The sequence below is a fragment of the Odocoileus virginianus genome, chromosome 11 (assembly GCF_023699985.2).
Source record: "Odocoileus virginianus isolate 20LAN1187 ecotype Illinois chromosome 11, Ovbor_1.2, whole genome shotgun sequence".
NCBI classification, from domain to species: Eukaryota; Metazoa; Chordata; class Mammalia; order Artiodactyla; family Cervidae; genus Odocoileus; species Odocoileus virginianus.
The window spans coordinates 5,152,154-5,168,073 of NC_069684.1; the positions used below are offsets into that span (position 1 = coordinate 5,152,154).

Sequence of the window (15,920 nt, forward strand, 5' to 3'; positions counted from 1 at the left end):
ATTACCACTGCTCAGACCCAGTCTCATCACACTGCAGATGGAAACCGAGATTGCCGCAACCCAGAGCTAGCTCCTGGCAGGACAGGACACCAGCAAATCTCACGCGGTGTGATGGGGAGCAAAGGAGGAAGGCGGCTGGCCAGGACTGAGCGCCTGGTGGGCTGGGGTCTCGCCGGGCAACGACCTGTCAAGCCCGGGGTCTCGGGTCCCCCCAGCTGGGACACGACCTGGGGCATTTCAGCCTCCACAGCAGAGATCTCCCTCTTGCCTGAGAGACTGCAGAGCTTTTCCTGCTGGAAATCATGTGTTGTTGGTTGATTTTTTTTTCTTCCTGCTCGGCTTGTTTCGACACAAGGAAGAGAGGCTAATCCGCTGGGCAAACACGGGTAACACAGCAGGGCGGCCGGCCCTTCCCGGAAGCAGCGGGGCAGCGGCTCCGACGGGGAGAAACCGGATCTCCGCGCCCGACTGGCCAGCAGCTGACCTCCCTGCCCTCTGCCTGGGCGGCTCCTACACGCCCCACGGGGGCCAGTTTCCCTGAAGAGTACTGGCTCCGCGGACAGACGGCTCCAGTTCCCAACTCCACCTGTCACCAGCTGAGTGATTTCAGGAAAGAGACCATGCCTCGCGGCGACTCGGTTTCCTCATCTGGCAACCACAGCAGTCATCCCGTGGAGTCACCGTAAGGTTTACATGAGCTAGTAACACAGAAGCCAGAAATGGGCATCTGGACACCATAAACACTTGATAAAGTTGGCTGTCGTTATTATTTTACTCTTTGTATCAGTGTATGAAAGCGAAAGTGAAGTCGCTCAGTCGTGTCTGGCTCTCTGCGACCCCATGGACAGCAGGCCGCCAGGCTCCTCTGTCCATGAGATTGTCCAAGCAAGGGTACGAGTGGGGTGCCATTTCCTTCCCCAGTATCAATGAATAAGGCTCCCTAAAACTCACGCCAGGCAGACGAGGCCGGATGCTAAGGGAATCTGCTGTGGAGTGAGCAGTGGTGTCGAGAGCTCACACAGGCCGAGCCTGCGGAGACTCAAAGCCTCCTGGTAGCGTCCTAGCTTCCCTTTCAGCATCTCGGAGCTAGAGGCAGGCAGTGGGAGGCTTTGCACTTCTCAGCTCTGCCAGGTACTCCGGTACTCAGAAACGGGTAGCCAAGGACTCTGGGCTCTCCAGCCTCACACCCTCTGCCTTGGTTCCTGCCCTGGGGGAGGCATCTGACTGGTACCCCGTAGAGAGGATCCCCGTTCCCACGCACTAGGATCCCGAGTTTATGTCCGGTGGGAATGCTCTAGGCCTTTTCCTTGAGATGAATAGCTTGCAGGCATACTGGGTCTGGGGACGTTGACTGGATATTATCTTTAAAAACATTTCTAAGTATTTCCTTGAGATCTGGGGCGAACCTTGTGGGTGCACATAGGAATTCACCAAACTGCTCTCAGTGGGGGCTATGTATGAGTGGACTTCCCTGATAGCTCAGTTGGTAAAGAATCCACCTGCAATGCAGGAGACCCCGGTTCGATTCCTGGGTCAGGAAGATCCACTGGAGAAGGGATAGGTTACCCACTCCAGTATTCTTGGGCTTCCCTTGTGGCTCAGCTGGTAGAGAATCTGCCTGCAGTGTGGGAGACCTGGGCTTGATCCCAGGGTTGGGAAGATCCTCTGGAGATTGGAAAGGCTACCCACTGCAGTATTCTGGCCTGGAAAATTCCATGGACTGTAGCATCCGTGGGGTCGCAGAGTCAGACACTACTGAGTGACTTTCACTCTTGTGTATGAGAGGGCAGGCTTTGGCCTGGCCCCAGGGTACAGCGGTGGCAGTGAGCACTTGTGTGGAAGCTGCTGAAGAGGGAGGTGGTGGCACATGGGGCATCGACGTTCTCAGTCTCCAGCCCAACATCTCCCCCACGGAAAGTCTTGAAGACGCAGGTGAGTCCCGCAACAGTCCCAGTTCAAGTCTGACTCTTCATCTCTCAGCCGCTTCGCCTGGACTTCCGAGCATCTAGCACCAGACGTGGCTCTCGGCGGGAGCTCACTGCATAGCAGTTACACTGGACGGGGGCTCAGATTCTCCAGTGCGCAGCCCAGAAACGGCCGCACGCACCTTTGAGCCAGGTGTGTCTGTCACACGCACCCAGGTCTTGACAGCTACCAGCATCTATGATAAACTATTCCATTGTACTTACAGGGTAACCTTGTCCTGGGGATTAGTGTCCAAGAATTGTAAGTGGGACTGCTAAGTTATGCTGGATGTGGCATTCCGATGTAGATCACTAAAGCTTCCCATCATCATCTTCTAATCGACGTTAAAAGCAAAGAACAGAAGGGCCAAGATACTTCCCACTTTTCCCCATGTATCCTCTGCCTCACGGCTCTGGCTTCCCTGTGGTCCCCAGGCAGGACCCCACTCCCTCCTCCAAGCTCTTCTCGCTGCTTGTGTACCTGGGGCTGCCGTCTCTCTCCTCTTTACTGTCCAGAGCCCCACGGTATTCCAAGCCCACACTCAAGTTCGAGACTTGCATGAAGCTCTAGAATGGTCCAAGCGTCATGCATCTTTGCTCCTGCATCTCCTGCTGCGGGGCCTGGCGCCTTCCAGCGCTCAACATTTAACAGCTCTGGCTGTTTAGGTGTTATTTCCCCTGATCGCAGGTTCTGGCCTGTACCTCCACCACGAATTTCTTTCCGAGGTCAACAGTGACATCAGATAGAGTCAAGTTCACCGTGGCCCCACCCCTACTTGCCAACTTGTGTTCCTTGCTCAGACCTCATCCCTCCTGACTTGGATAGTACTCAGCACTCCCTTCTAAAAACCTCTCTTACTGTGAAGCACATGGCACTTCCCTGAGACCACCTTTTCTGCATTTTTCGTGGCTCTGCTCTCACGCATGCTGAGCCCAGGCCCAGCTCCCATCTCAGCCCCCTGCGCCCTGAGAGCACCTTCTCACGGCTGGCCTCATCCCTCACCTCACCTTCAGTCCTCAGTCATCTGGGAACACCTGTTGGACAGCCCACCTAGGTAGCCTACCATCAGTTCATGTTCAATATAACTAAAATTCATTCAACAATTATTTGATGAACACATACTAAGGCCAGGACCTTCTCCATTCACCGGTAAACAAACCATATAAAAGTTCTTGCCCCGAGTGCCCTTCCACCTCAATGGGTAAATGAAATGCAGTATATCCATACAAAGGGATATTATTCAGCTTTAAAAGGAAGGAGGAAATTCTGACACGTGCTATAGCACAGATAAACTTAAAGACATCATGTTAAGTGAAATAAGCCAGTCCCCCCCAAAAAGCAAATACTGTATGATTCTACTTTTATAAGGTGCCTAGAGTAGTAGAAAGTAGGGGGGTGTGTCTGTCAGGGGTTGTGGGGAGGGGATGGAAAGTTAGTATTTAATGCCTACTGTGTGCTTAGTCGCTCGGTCGTGCCCGACTCCCTGTGACCCCATGGACCGTAGCCCACCAGGCTCCTCTGTCCACGGGATTCTCCAGGCAAGAATACTGGAGTGGGTGGCCATGCCCTCCTCCAGGGGATCTTCCCCACCCAGGACTGAACCCAAGGTCTCCCGCACTGCAGGCGGATTCTTGACTGTCTGAGTTACCAGGGAAGCCCAAGTATTTAATGGGTACTGTTTCAATTCTGAAAGACGAAAAGAATTCTGGAGAAGGATGGCGCTGATGGCTGTACAAGAATATGAATTACAGAGTATCAGTGAACTGTATACTCAAGATGGTTACGATGGTAAATTTTATACCTGTTTACCACAGTAAAAAAAAATAGAAAAAAAAGGTCCTCACTCTCTGTGTACTTTTCTGTATGTTTCTTCAGTTTTAGTTCAGTTCAGTTCAGTTGCTCAGTCATGTCCAACTCTGCAACCCCATGAACTGCAGCACGCCAGGCCTCCCTGTCCATCATCAACTCCCGGAGCTTGCTCAAACTCATGTCCATCGAGTCAATGATGCCATCCAACCATCTCATCTTCTGTTGTCCCCTTCTCCTCCTGCCCTCAATCTTTCCCAGCATCAGGGTCTTTTCCAATGAGTCAGCTCTTTGCATCAGGTGGCCAAAGGATTGGAGCTTCAGTAACAATGGAAAAGGCTCTGTCTTCCTGGAACTTTTATATTCTCCGCTCGTGGCTGTGTTCGTCATCCGGCAGCTTCCGCCCCACTCTCCCTCCCTGGAGCCGCCGTCCTCCCGGGCTTTGCTGCAGTCACGCGTCTCCTCCTTCTCCCCCACAGCCAAGGGCTCTCCCTGCTTCTTCTCCAAGGCGTCCACCCCAGTCCGTCCTCCTCCCAGGATCGCAATCCCCGCCACCTCTTCATTTTTGATGGAAAACACGAGGAAGCCAGAAACACTGCGGTCCACGTTCCCTGCGCTGGCTCTTCCCTGGCTCTGAGTAACGCTGCATTTAAGCTTTCATTTCCTCGCCTGCTGGGTGAGGAGTCTAACTAGACCTTCACGATGGCTTCTTCTGGCTCCAGCGCAGGCTGGTCTCTGGGTCTCCTGGCCCGGCCCGGCCCAAGGTCTGGTGTCTTCCTCGCAGGCCCTCAGCAGCCTGAGAAGAAAGGCCTCATTCAGGAGGGAGGCCAGCCGGCCGGCCTGGGGAAGCGGCTCCCTGCAAGCGCTCCTTGGCTCGCTTTCCTGCCTGCCTGAACTTTCACTGCCTGCAACCTTGTGACTCTGGATTACCTGACCTTGGAGCCTGCCAGCCCCGCACTGCTGCTGGGACCTCTTCTGACCCGACAGCCTGTAACTGGGACAGGCCTGCCTGGTGACACTGGCCCCCGGCCTGCCTCCGCAAAGTGGGCTGCCCTGCGGCTGGACAGCCAGGAGGCCGTGAGCTGGACTCTGAATTCTCCCGAGCCCTGCCCACGGCCCCTCCTGATGTGCCTGTCTGGGCCCCGGGGCCCTCCGTGCAGCATCCTCTGAAGGCACCCCTTCTGCGAAGCAGGATCTACAGCCTGTCTGTAACTGAGGCATGCACTCCACGAAAGTCCACCGCAACGTCTACTCGTGACGGGCACTGCTTTAGGCAAGGGGTACATCAGGATGGAACACGACATACCCGACTGCCAGCCAACCTCCCTACCGGACAAAGTCATCGTCCGACTCACCACTGTCAAACCCTGTCACTTGACAGGTATTTATTGAGCACTTATTATGTGCCAGGCACTATGCCAGCCATCCTAATAAAACATTGATTTCAGGAACTGCAGTTTCCTACGCAGTACAATTGATTACCGAGCATGAGCTCTGCATCCCAACTGCCAGTTATGTGACCTTCAGTAATTAAAAGATTATAAGACCTCGTGGAGCCTCAGTTTCCTCACTTGAAAATGGGGTTAAGAGTGATGGATAACCCACTTGCCAATGCAGGAGACACGGGTTTGATCCCCGGGTGGGAAAGATCTCCTTCCTGGAGAAGGAAATGGCTGCCCACTCCAGTTTTCTGGCCTGGAGAATCCCATGGACAGAGGAGCCTGGTGGGCTACAGTCCATGCTGTCGCAAAGAGTCGGACATGACTGAGCACACACAGGCACCATGACACACAGATAGTAGTGACCAGTGGGAGTAATAACAAGCATATATGAGGAATAAATGAGCCCAGGTAAAAGCTTAGCAGAAGATGTGGCACACAGCAAGCACTTGGATGTGAACAGTTTTTACTTTACTATGATCTCAAAGGTGCCAATGTCTACATACACCAAAACTTCGAGAGTCTCTGTCCCACCCCATACAACCAATACCCTGATACTACCTCTATAGACAAGTTACTGGCAGAAAGTAGTCCCAGTGTCAACATCACTAACAAAGAATAAAAGATCCCCATGCAAAGTACTATATATAATCTAAAGGTTTCCTGAGGGTTAACCTCAGGAATAACACTAAAGGACTGGATATAAAAAGCTATGGGAGGAAATATGTGTGATGCATATGTTCAACAACATATGCAGACCTTTCAACAAACCAATACGAAAAAGACAGGTAATTCAATAGAAAAAAAGAGTAAATTATGCTAATAGGCACTTCACAAAAATGAGGATACTAAAATGGCCAATCATGGAAAGGCAAATTCAGACCACAGTCCAACATTACTTCAGACCCACTAGAAAGAGTACAATGAAGAAAGAGGATGACACCAAATCCTGGAAAGGGCATGGAACAACCAGAACTGTCCTACTTTGCTAGTGGAAGTATAACTGTACCACCGTTTGGCACTCTCTACTATGGTTTTTCCAGTAGTCATGTACGGATGTGAGAGTTGGACCATAAAGAAGGCTGAGCAACAAAGAACTGATGCTTTCAAACCGTGGTGCTGGAAAAGACTCTTGAGAGTCCCTTGAACAGCATGATCAAAACAGTCAGTCCTAAAGGAAATCCACCATGAATATTTATTGGAAGGACTGGGGCTGAAGCTGAAGCTCCAATACTTTGACCACCTGATGTTATAAGAGCCGACTCATTGGAAAAGACTCTGATGCCATCAAAGACTGAGGACAGGAGGAGAAGGGGGCGACAGAGGATGAGGTAGTTGGATGGCATCATCGACTCAAGGGACATGAGTTTGAGCAAACTCCAGGAGATAGTGAAGGACAGGAAAGCCTGGTGTGCATGGGGGTGCAAAGAGTTGGACACGACTTACCAACTGCATGACAACTAAAACTACGATCCAGCAGTTCCATCCCTGGGTACATTCCCAACAGAAACACACACATAAATTATGCATACATACACAGAGACATGTGTCGATGCATACATTCATTCACTGAAAGACATATTCGAACATGTTCATAGGAACACGGTTTTAAAAAGTCAAACTCTACACACAGAGAGAATACTCATCAACCATAGAACAAATAATAAACTGTGTTCTATTAATAAAACAGAATACTACACAGCCACAAGAGCAGGAAACTACAACAGCACACAGCATGGATGAACATCACAGACAGAAGGATGAATGGAAGCGGCTCAACACGAGAGAACACACGGCGTGATTGCTGCCGCTGTTCAGTCGCTACGTCGTGTCCGATTCTTTGCGACCCTGTGGACTGAAGCGCGGCAGTCCTCTCTGTCCTTCACTACCTCCCCTAGTTTGCTCAAACTGAAGTCCATCGAGTCAGTGATGCCATCCAACCATTTCATCCTCCGTCTCCCCCTTCTCCTCCTGCCTTCAGTCTTTCCCGGCAGTCTTTTCAGGGTCTTTTCCAGTGAGTCAGCTCTTTGCATCAGGTGGCCAAAATGCATGATTACATTTATATAAAGCTGAAAAGCAGGCAAAACTAATCTGTCATTTTAGCAGTCAAAATAGTGGTTACCCTTGGAAGGGCGGTCAGGAGCTGGAAAGAAGCCCAAAGCATGTTCTGGAGCGAGGTCTGGTATGTTCTGTTCCTTGGCTTGACGTGGGTGCTGGTTACAGGCTGTGGGCACTTTGTGCCCAGTACTTATGATTTGCTCATTTTTCTGTATGTGTATTATATGTCGGTTACAAAGTTTCCTTAAAAAAAAAATAGCTAATGACTAAAAAATGAAGAACAATGGACTTTTACCCAAACGGGTTATTGCCCCAACATCAACAGATTTCAGGGCCTACCATCTCTGCTCACGAGACATAAGGAGACATACACATTTCTGATTGCTTTCCTATTGCCTTTTAATGGCAGAAATATTACTCTACAACACTTCAAAGCTCTATTAAATAAACATGTGTTTTAAAAACTCCCAATTAGTTTGCCAAGCTTGCTCTGAGACACAGTTTGAAAATGCATTTGGGTTTTTGAGATACATGGTGAACTATGGAGTAATCTTTATGAGAAACAAGACTTTTTTTAAAAAGACAGAAGTGGTGGAGGTCCGGGGCTGAAGAGTAAAGACCAAGACAACTGAGGAGATGACTCAGCTTCAAACCAGCAACCCAGGGCTTCCACATCCAGTGGCCGGCAGGGCACTGAAGTAGCTGTGGACCCAGAAGCCAGGAAGTCCATGCAGAAGGCAGAGACTCAAAGGCATGTTCAGGACCTGGAGCAAGATGGGAGCTAAGTGGGAAGGAGGCTTAGGGCCCAAGGCCAAAGAATGCTGCTGGGTGATGATAAGCTACCAAAGAGGTTCTGCGGAGAATGAGCTCCACGCCCTGACCCAGGGCAGGAAATAGTGGTTGGGTGTGGGCAGCCCTGGGTACACAAGGAAGTGACCTCAGCCGACTATGGAATAAGAGGATGTGACCCTGGGTGTGCTCAGACCTTCAGCCGGGATGAGCAAGCCAGGCTTACCCAGGGGTTCTTTCTCTGCTGGGTGTGACTCTCTAAATATACACCCAGACATCCCTTGGATCCATCCAGATGGTAACCACCACTGAACAGGACTCTGGAGGCTTCTGGTTTCGACTGTCAGGGTTGCTGGCTTAGAGGGATCTAGAACCTGGTTTTCGAGCCCCGAATCATCATCCTAGTCCTTCACATGAAGATAAGGATAAGTTCATTGAATCTGAATTCCAGGAACACCAGGGATTGTCAGATAATTCATTCCCCAGGTGACTTCTATCAACAAAAGGAGACAGAAAGCTCAAAACAAACAAACAAACAAAAAACCACCCAAAACCAGGTAATTGGAACATCACTGGTACTGACGACACAGCATTACGTTCCTCCCTGTTTGGCTTGGGCCCATCCCAAAATACGCTGGAAATTGAGTGACTGTATCAGGGGCAGGGGAACAACACTGAGAAGTGACCTGGGGCGAGAATGTGGAAGGCACGCAGGATAGCTTCTGAGCATCTCCATGTCAGCCCTTCCCACCTCCTCGGCCAGCACCCCCTCCATCACTTCCTCCCCGTATCCATATCACACCTTCACTCTCTGGCATCAAGAGTCAAGGCCGTGAAGTCACACGGGAAGAATCTCGAGGCTTGGCCTGCAATGTAAAAAGCTGGCGGATTCTAGAATCCACCCGCTGCTGCCTTCCCCGCACCATGCAGAGCAAGCTAAGGTCCTCACTTTGGGGGGGGACGTCTTTGTTTCCCCATTCCAGCTCTAAGGCAGTTGTGCCGGCTGCAGGAGCATGGTGTTGGCAGACAAGCCATCGTGGGACTGCAGAGGCATGCAATAGGCTGGATGTCTCGTCGGGGAAGCAACACTGTGTTCTCCAGGCCAGTGCGTCGTGTTTCCTGACCTCAGAGAACCTGAGCAAGAGGAGCTCGGTTCTGCACCGCAGAGCAGGCCCCTCAGCCACCAGAGAGCGAGGGAAAACAGCTCACTCCCCCGTGACGTCTGCGTGGAACGCTTCCCCGGCGTGCTTCAAGTTTATCTCGGAGCTTGTGCAAGCCAGGCTTACCCAGGGGTTCTTTCTCTGCTGGGTGTGACTCTCTAAATATACACCCAGACATCCCCTGGATCCATCCAGATGGTAACCACCACTGAACAGGACTCTGGAGGCCCCAGGGACACGGCTGCACCAAGCTGTCCAGATGACCACCTGGCGCCCACGGGTGCTTGATGGGGGGATTCTACGGAAACCGGGCCATATGAGGTTGAAGCAACTCCCCAGAAACAACTTCCTGAACACAATGATGAGAGGGTGTACGTGCTGAGAAGCCGGGAAGTCAGGGTACAAAGGGCAAAGGCAATGGCTATATAGCTCCTCCTCCCCAAGAAGCAGGGATCCGGGTGAAATTACCTGGCAGGGCCATTTCGACAAGACCACCCTCCTAGACCAGGGCTTCTCAGCCTCAGACCTGTCACCGTTTTGGACTGGATGATTCTCTGCTGTGGGGCGGGCTGCCTGGCTCTGCGTCCAGTACTTTGCTGTATCCCTGGCCTCTACCCACTGGACACCAATAATAAATACCCCTCCTGCTCCTCAGCTGTGACCATCAAAACTGTCCCCAAACACAGCCAAGTGGCCCCTGGAGGCAAAGCTGCCCCTAGTTGAGAACCACTGCCTTTTACTGACAAATCACGTCACCAAGGCAAGACCCCAGCCCTACTCAAAGTGTAATCGGCCACCTTGGAAAAGGCTGAGAGATGGAGCCTGGTCATTATATCTGAGGGCATTAAGACAGCACAGTCTCCGCTAAACAAACCCCCACTGTCACATCAGAGACTGGGACAGAGGAGGAGGCCCAGGACCAGACGGTATTGCCACCAGCAGACTTTCACCTTCAACTCCACAAAACTCACTTCCTCTCAGAGAAGGTCCACGTCAGGGCAGAAGGCCGAGCCAACAAAAGACAGCCCCAAGGACCAAAGAGCCTCAAAGCCGACCCACGGCCACCCCACATCACAGATCACCCTGGTGCCGTGTATCTGCCTGAGCTCCTGCTGGGGAGGAACAGACCTTCTTGGTCCCTCACAGCTCTGTTCGACTACCCATCCCCTCTTCCCTTGCCTCCACTCAACAACCTGGACCAAAAAGTTCCTAAGGTTCCAGATGCCCTGTGAAAAACTGACCAAAGGCTGAATGCTGAAGAACTGATGCTATTGAACTATGATGTTGGAGAAGACTGTTGAGAGTCTCTTGGACAGCAAGGGGTCCAACCAGTCCATCCTAAAGGAAGTCAACCCTGAATATTCATTGGAAGGACCGATGCTGAAGCTGAAGTTTCAATCCCTTGGCCACCTGATGCAAAGAACTGACTCACTGGAGAAGACCCTAATGCAGGGAAAGACTGAAGGCGGGAGAAGAAGGGGACCACAGAGGATGAGATGGTTGGATGGCATCACTGACTCAATGAATATGAGCCTGAGCAAACTCCAGGAGATGGTGAAGGGCAGGGAGGGCTGGCGTGCTGCGGTCCGTGGGGTCGCAAAGAGTTGGACATGACAGAGCAACTGAACAACAACAAATAGGTCCTGCTCTCCAGGGCCTTGGAAATGAAGGCTGGCAACATTGGCCAAGAGGCCTAGGAAGACTGTGCAGGCCAAGGCCAAGGTGCTGGAGGGGGAACTCCAGACACACGAGGCAGGGACGGACAGAAGGCCAACCCCAAGGGGTGGCGGGGGTGGAGCCAAGTGTCCCAGGGCAGAGCCAGGGAACCTGCAGGACGCCAAACAAGCGCTCGGGTCTTAGGGATGGAAAGATCCCGTGTAACCACAGGCAAGGCCAAGCACAGATGACGCTAGTTGCGCTGCTGACTGTAAATCTAGTCCACTCGGGGCTGGGTTTGGCTCACTACAGGCCGGCCCCCCACTAGCTACAGTTTTGCTAAATTTAGTGCTGTTCCCAGCACCCAAAGGACTCTGCGCTGCGTGTCCATTTCAGGTTCACCCAGGGACAGACGGGAGAGGAGCAAGACTTGTCTAGAAGCGCTGTGCCCTCATGTGACCCTCTCTCTTCCCCGATGAAGTCAGGGGCCCAGGGGAGCAGAAGACGTGAGAAGCCACGGTTGAAGGTCTCCGGGGCTCTGCAAGCAGCCTCTGCCCCAGGGTGGCGCTCAGAGGGGGGAAGCGGGCACTGATGCCAAGCGACCAGCCCACCTCTGCCCACTCCAGCCCACCCAGGCTTCCCTCCTGGGGAGTTACGGCTGCGGTGGTGACATCGGTGCTGCTCCCTCAGACGGGAAGCTTCAGTTAATCACCAGGGGACGGCGGGTGACAGAGGCCTGGGGGAAGATGAAAATGTATTTAATCAAATACTCACAGGCCCTAAAACTCAGAGGGTTCAGATAGTGGTTTCTAAACCTGGCACATTGAAATCACCTGGGAAACTTCAAAAACTACTCATGCCAGAGTCCCACCCTCCAGAGACTGTGATGTAACTGGTCTTCATGTAACGTAACTGGCCCAGGCTTTGGAAATTTTAAAAGAGCCCCTGGTGATTTCACCATTCGGAGAAGTTTGGGAACCAGCGGGTTAAGAGCACGGCCTCTGCTTTCAGGTCGTCTCAGGCAGACTTCTGGCAAGTCACTTAACCTTCCTCTGCCTCAGTTTCAGCAACATGCACAAAATGACAATGACCTCAGCATGCTGCTGGGAAGACTTAGTGAGGCCATCTATGGAAAGCACAACAACAGTGGTGTGTAGGAAGCGCTCAATAAAATCAAGAATGATTATTGTTATTATAAATGATAAACAGGAGGAGAAAAAGGTGGGGACCTGAGGTCTATCTCTACGTTATCAAGGGGTAAGAGTCTGTAGGACTGAAACTGGGGCAATTTCAAGACGTGGTCGGGGAGGTAGACCCTTGGTGACCTGCACTTGGTTGGGGGACCACCCTCTCTCCCGGCCTCTGTTCGTGGGGTTCCTCCCTCTTTCCCAGTCCTCCCCACTCCACATCCTGCTGAGTCCCACCACTCACAGCCAGCTCTCACCACTCCAGAGCCTTCTCCCTTCCCAGGCCTCCCACAGAACCTCCCCCCGGCCACCACCATGCCTGTGACTTTGGAACTTTATACTTTGCTGCGGTTCACAGTTACCACCCACACAAATGTGTGTCCGCGGGAAGAGTGATGCGTGTTGGTCAGGTCTCCTCAAAAAGACGAGAAATTCAGGGGAGGCCCCCAGTCTCGTGCTCCCGTGCGCCCCACGGCACCCCACACGTCCCGGAGGGTCAGCTCTTGGTTAACAGGCATCTGGGAGATGGAAACGCAAACAGACCTAACTGCGTATCAGGAGGAGCCGGGCTCGGCTCCCAGAAGAGGGACCCACTCCATCATTACAAGGACAGACCGCCACCCCGGCCCATCCCCAGAGACGGCGCCCGCCCACTCCCAGGGACGTGTGTGCAGGCGCCGACGGCAGAAGGAGCACTGGACAAGCAACTCTGCCGCCCTGCACTCTGGCTGCTCCCAGGCCTTCATGAATGAGGCTGCAGGTCAGGTCACTCCTGCAAGGAAGCCACTGTGATTCCTACCCACCTGGTTCCCTCGACCCAACAAGAGCCAGACGAACCCAGCTCTGCCCACAGGGCAGTTCAGAGCAGCTGGCCAGCCTACAGGCTGTAAGCCTCTTACAGATTAAAGGTCCTAATTTAAACCTCTATTTGAGGTACCACAAGTGGGTCAGTGCCCTGCAGGCCGGTCAGCACAGCTGACGGAAGGAGAAGCAAGATCCGAGAAAGGCTCCTGGCCTTTGCAGGAAAGATGGAGCCAGAGAATTACCGAGCTAAGTGGTCGTTCTGAGGCGGGGGAGCTGGCTCAATCCAATCTCCCAGGAATCCCCTCCCCAGACAGCCTGAACTCGAAACTCCCCTCCCAGTACACCTGTGAAATAGAACAACAGGGCAAAGTAACGGGTCGGGATGGCCTTCCTCTCCCAGCCCTGACCTTGGTATGGAAACAGCTAATCAAGTCAGGAAGCCAGAGAAGAGGCGTGGGGCTGAAGACACTGCTCCCCAGCGGCTCACACCTGGCGACAGACGGAGGAGGGTGGCGGCCTCTGCCCCCACCCCTGGAAAGGTCTGCGGGCCTCTGTCCCCAGCAGACCGCAGCAGGAAACACCGGGCACGGGGAAGCGGGGGCAGGAGTGGGTAAGCAGCCACAGACGAGCCTCAGATCACGCTGAGAGAGCCTGACTCTGCGGCTCTTAAAAAAGAAAAAAAGAAGAAACAGCCCTCTCACCACATCTGTCTCCATAGCAATGGCCTCTGGGGAAGCGGCTGGAACCTGCTGTCTCCCCTGAGAGCAGAGAAATCCTTCCCGCACTTGTTTCTCAAACTTGGTGGACCCTGACCCGCCCTAGGACAGCTGACAAGGTGGCCTGGTACACGCGTACACTGGGACGCGTGTGCACTTTGTGTTGCTGTTGTTCAGCCGCTAAGTCCTGTCCGGCACTTGCGACCCCACGGACTGCAGCACGCCAGGCTTCCCTGTCCTCACTGTCTCCCTGAGTGTGCTCCAGCTCACGTCCATGGAGTCCGTGATGCCATCCAACCTTCTCATCCTCTGCCGCCCCCTTGTTGCACTGTGTGCATACAGATACACATGTCCATAGATACAGACATAGACAGATATTTACATCTACATACACCACTGAGATAACTATCATGAAATCATACTCATCTTTACCACATACTATGCCATCTAATATTTCCTACTACATTCTTTTTTTTTTTTTTTTTTTTTCAAATTGGTCCCAACCCACCAAATTGATTTCACCACCCATTAAGGTGCCTGGACTTGCAGTCTGAAGACTATTCGTGGGAAAACGGTAGGGGCTCTTCCCTTTGAAAGAACTTTTAAAACTCCGTCCAGACCAACCTCTCCGCAAGCGAAATCCCACGGGTGGGGGACGTGAGCAGAAGCCCCTTTCCTGTTGTGCACTTCAGGCAGGGGCTTCTCGCAAGACCCCCGTGTCTGTCCCTGGCTGTGCTTGGGGCAGACCGGGGACTCCCCCTTCCACTCCAGCAGTGCCTGCTGGTGCTGGCCAGTCTAACCCAGCCTGGGGCAGGGCCAATGTTCAATCAACATTGTTCCCTAAGAAAAAGCATGGCCACGCTGCCCGTGAACCTCGCCCCTCCACGAGTGAGCTTACCTGTGACACATAAGGGTCAGCACTGTGCTGCCCACACTGATTTTTTTTTTTTTAACTCTCCAGACTGCCTATCTGTACAGCAGATCCACTACAAACTTCTAGAGGACAGAAATTGTGGTTTTTTAACTTATTTTTAATTGAAGGTATACAGATACTCTTGACAAGAATTTTTATGATAACAGGAACAAAGTTTTCCAAGATAGCCTGTGAACTCCTGCCACATTCCTCCTCCAAGCAGCCTCCCATGATGGGTCAGGATTGCTAAGGAGTTCTCTCAACCCGATACCTGGGTGATAAGAAACTCTAATTAGACTCCCTTCCACACTCCCAGACCCAAGAATTGCAAAACATTGCCTCTCTATGTCCGTAATTACTGCTTAGCTGGGTATCTGGGCTGGAAACCATGTCACAGGAAACAAACAAACAAACAAAACCAGCATAAGCATTCCATATTCTGAATTAGTAACTTTAAAAAAAAAATTTTTTTTGGCCGTGCCCTAGGGCATGTGGGATCTTAGCTCCCTGACCAGAGATCAAAGCCACACTCCCTGCACTGGAAGTATAGAGTCTTTACACTGGTCCGTCAGGGAAGTCCCTGAATGAGTCAGTCCTAAAAGTTAATTTTTTTCCCTATCTTCTCTCGGGTAAATTTTTTTGTCCCCTGCTCCGTGGAGCAAACACAGAAACACTGAACCTCTCCACGAGAGTACACAGAACCCCCCGGCCCTCAATTCTCTATTGCTTTTCCTCAGACTCATGAGGACCACTATTAAGCCTGTCACTTAACAACGCCTTCAAAACCCAGAACGCCTGCACGGTACACACTCAACTGAGTCAACTCCCAAAGACTCCAGGGGAAAAAACGGGGGGTCTTACCCCTTTAAAGAGCTTAGTAAGGACTGACGCCTCCCCAGCCTACGGCGGGAGTTTACAACTCGGGGTCTGTGAGTCCTCTGACGGCACATGTCACATCATGTGCTGTGTGACTCTTCTTTCCTCCTGGAGAAAGAAACTACAGTTTCCAGGCAATTCCTAATGAGAACTGGAATCAAAGAGGTTAAGAACCACCAAAACCAAATTCCTGGAAAGCTGGTCCAGGTCTCCCCATGGCTGGCCCACTTGGTACACGGCCCCGCTCCCAGCACATGGCCCCCCTCCTGGCACACGGCCCCCCTCCCGGCACACGGCCCCGCTCCCGGCACACGGTCCCCCTCCCGGCACACGGTCCCTCTCCCGGCACACGGCCCCGCTCCCACACAGGCCTCTCCCGGTACACGGCCCCCCTCCCAGCACACGGCCCCGCTCCCGGCACACGGCCCCGCTCCCGGCACACGGCCCCGCTCCCGGCACAGGGCCCCGCTCCCGGCACACGATCCCCCTCCCGGCACACGGCCCCCCTCCCGGCACACGGCCCCGCTCCCGGCACACGGTCCCCCTCCCGG

General features: G+C 52.7%; 1 long non-coding RNA gene across 1 annotated transcript; it reads right to left on the reverse strand.

Moving 5' to 3' along the window:
- Window positions 1-14,590: 14,590 nt before the first annotated feature.
- On the reverse strand, window positions 14,591-15,593 carry LOC139037423 (uncharacterized). Its single transcript, XR_011490213.1, has 2 exons — window positions 15,355-15,593; window positions 14,591-14,764 (listed from the first exon to the last, which is right to left on the reverse strand). It is a non-coding gene; the product is annotated as an uncharacterized lncRNA (long non-coding RNA).
- Between the last annotated feature and the right edge of the window lie 327 nt (window positions 15,594-15,920).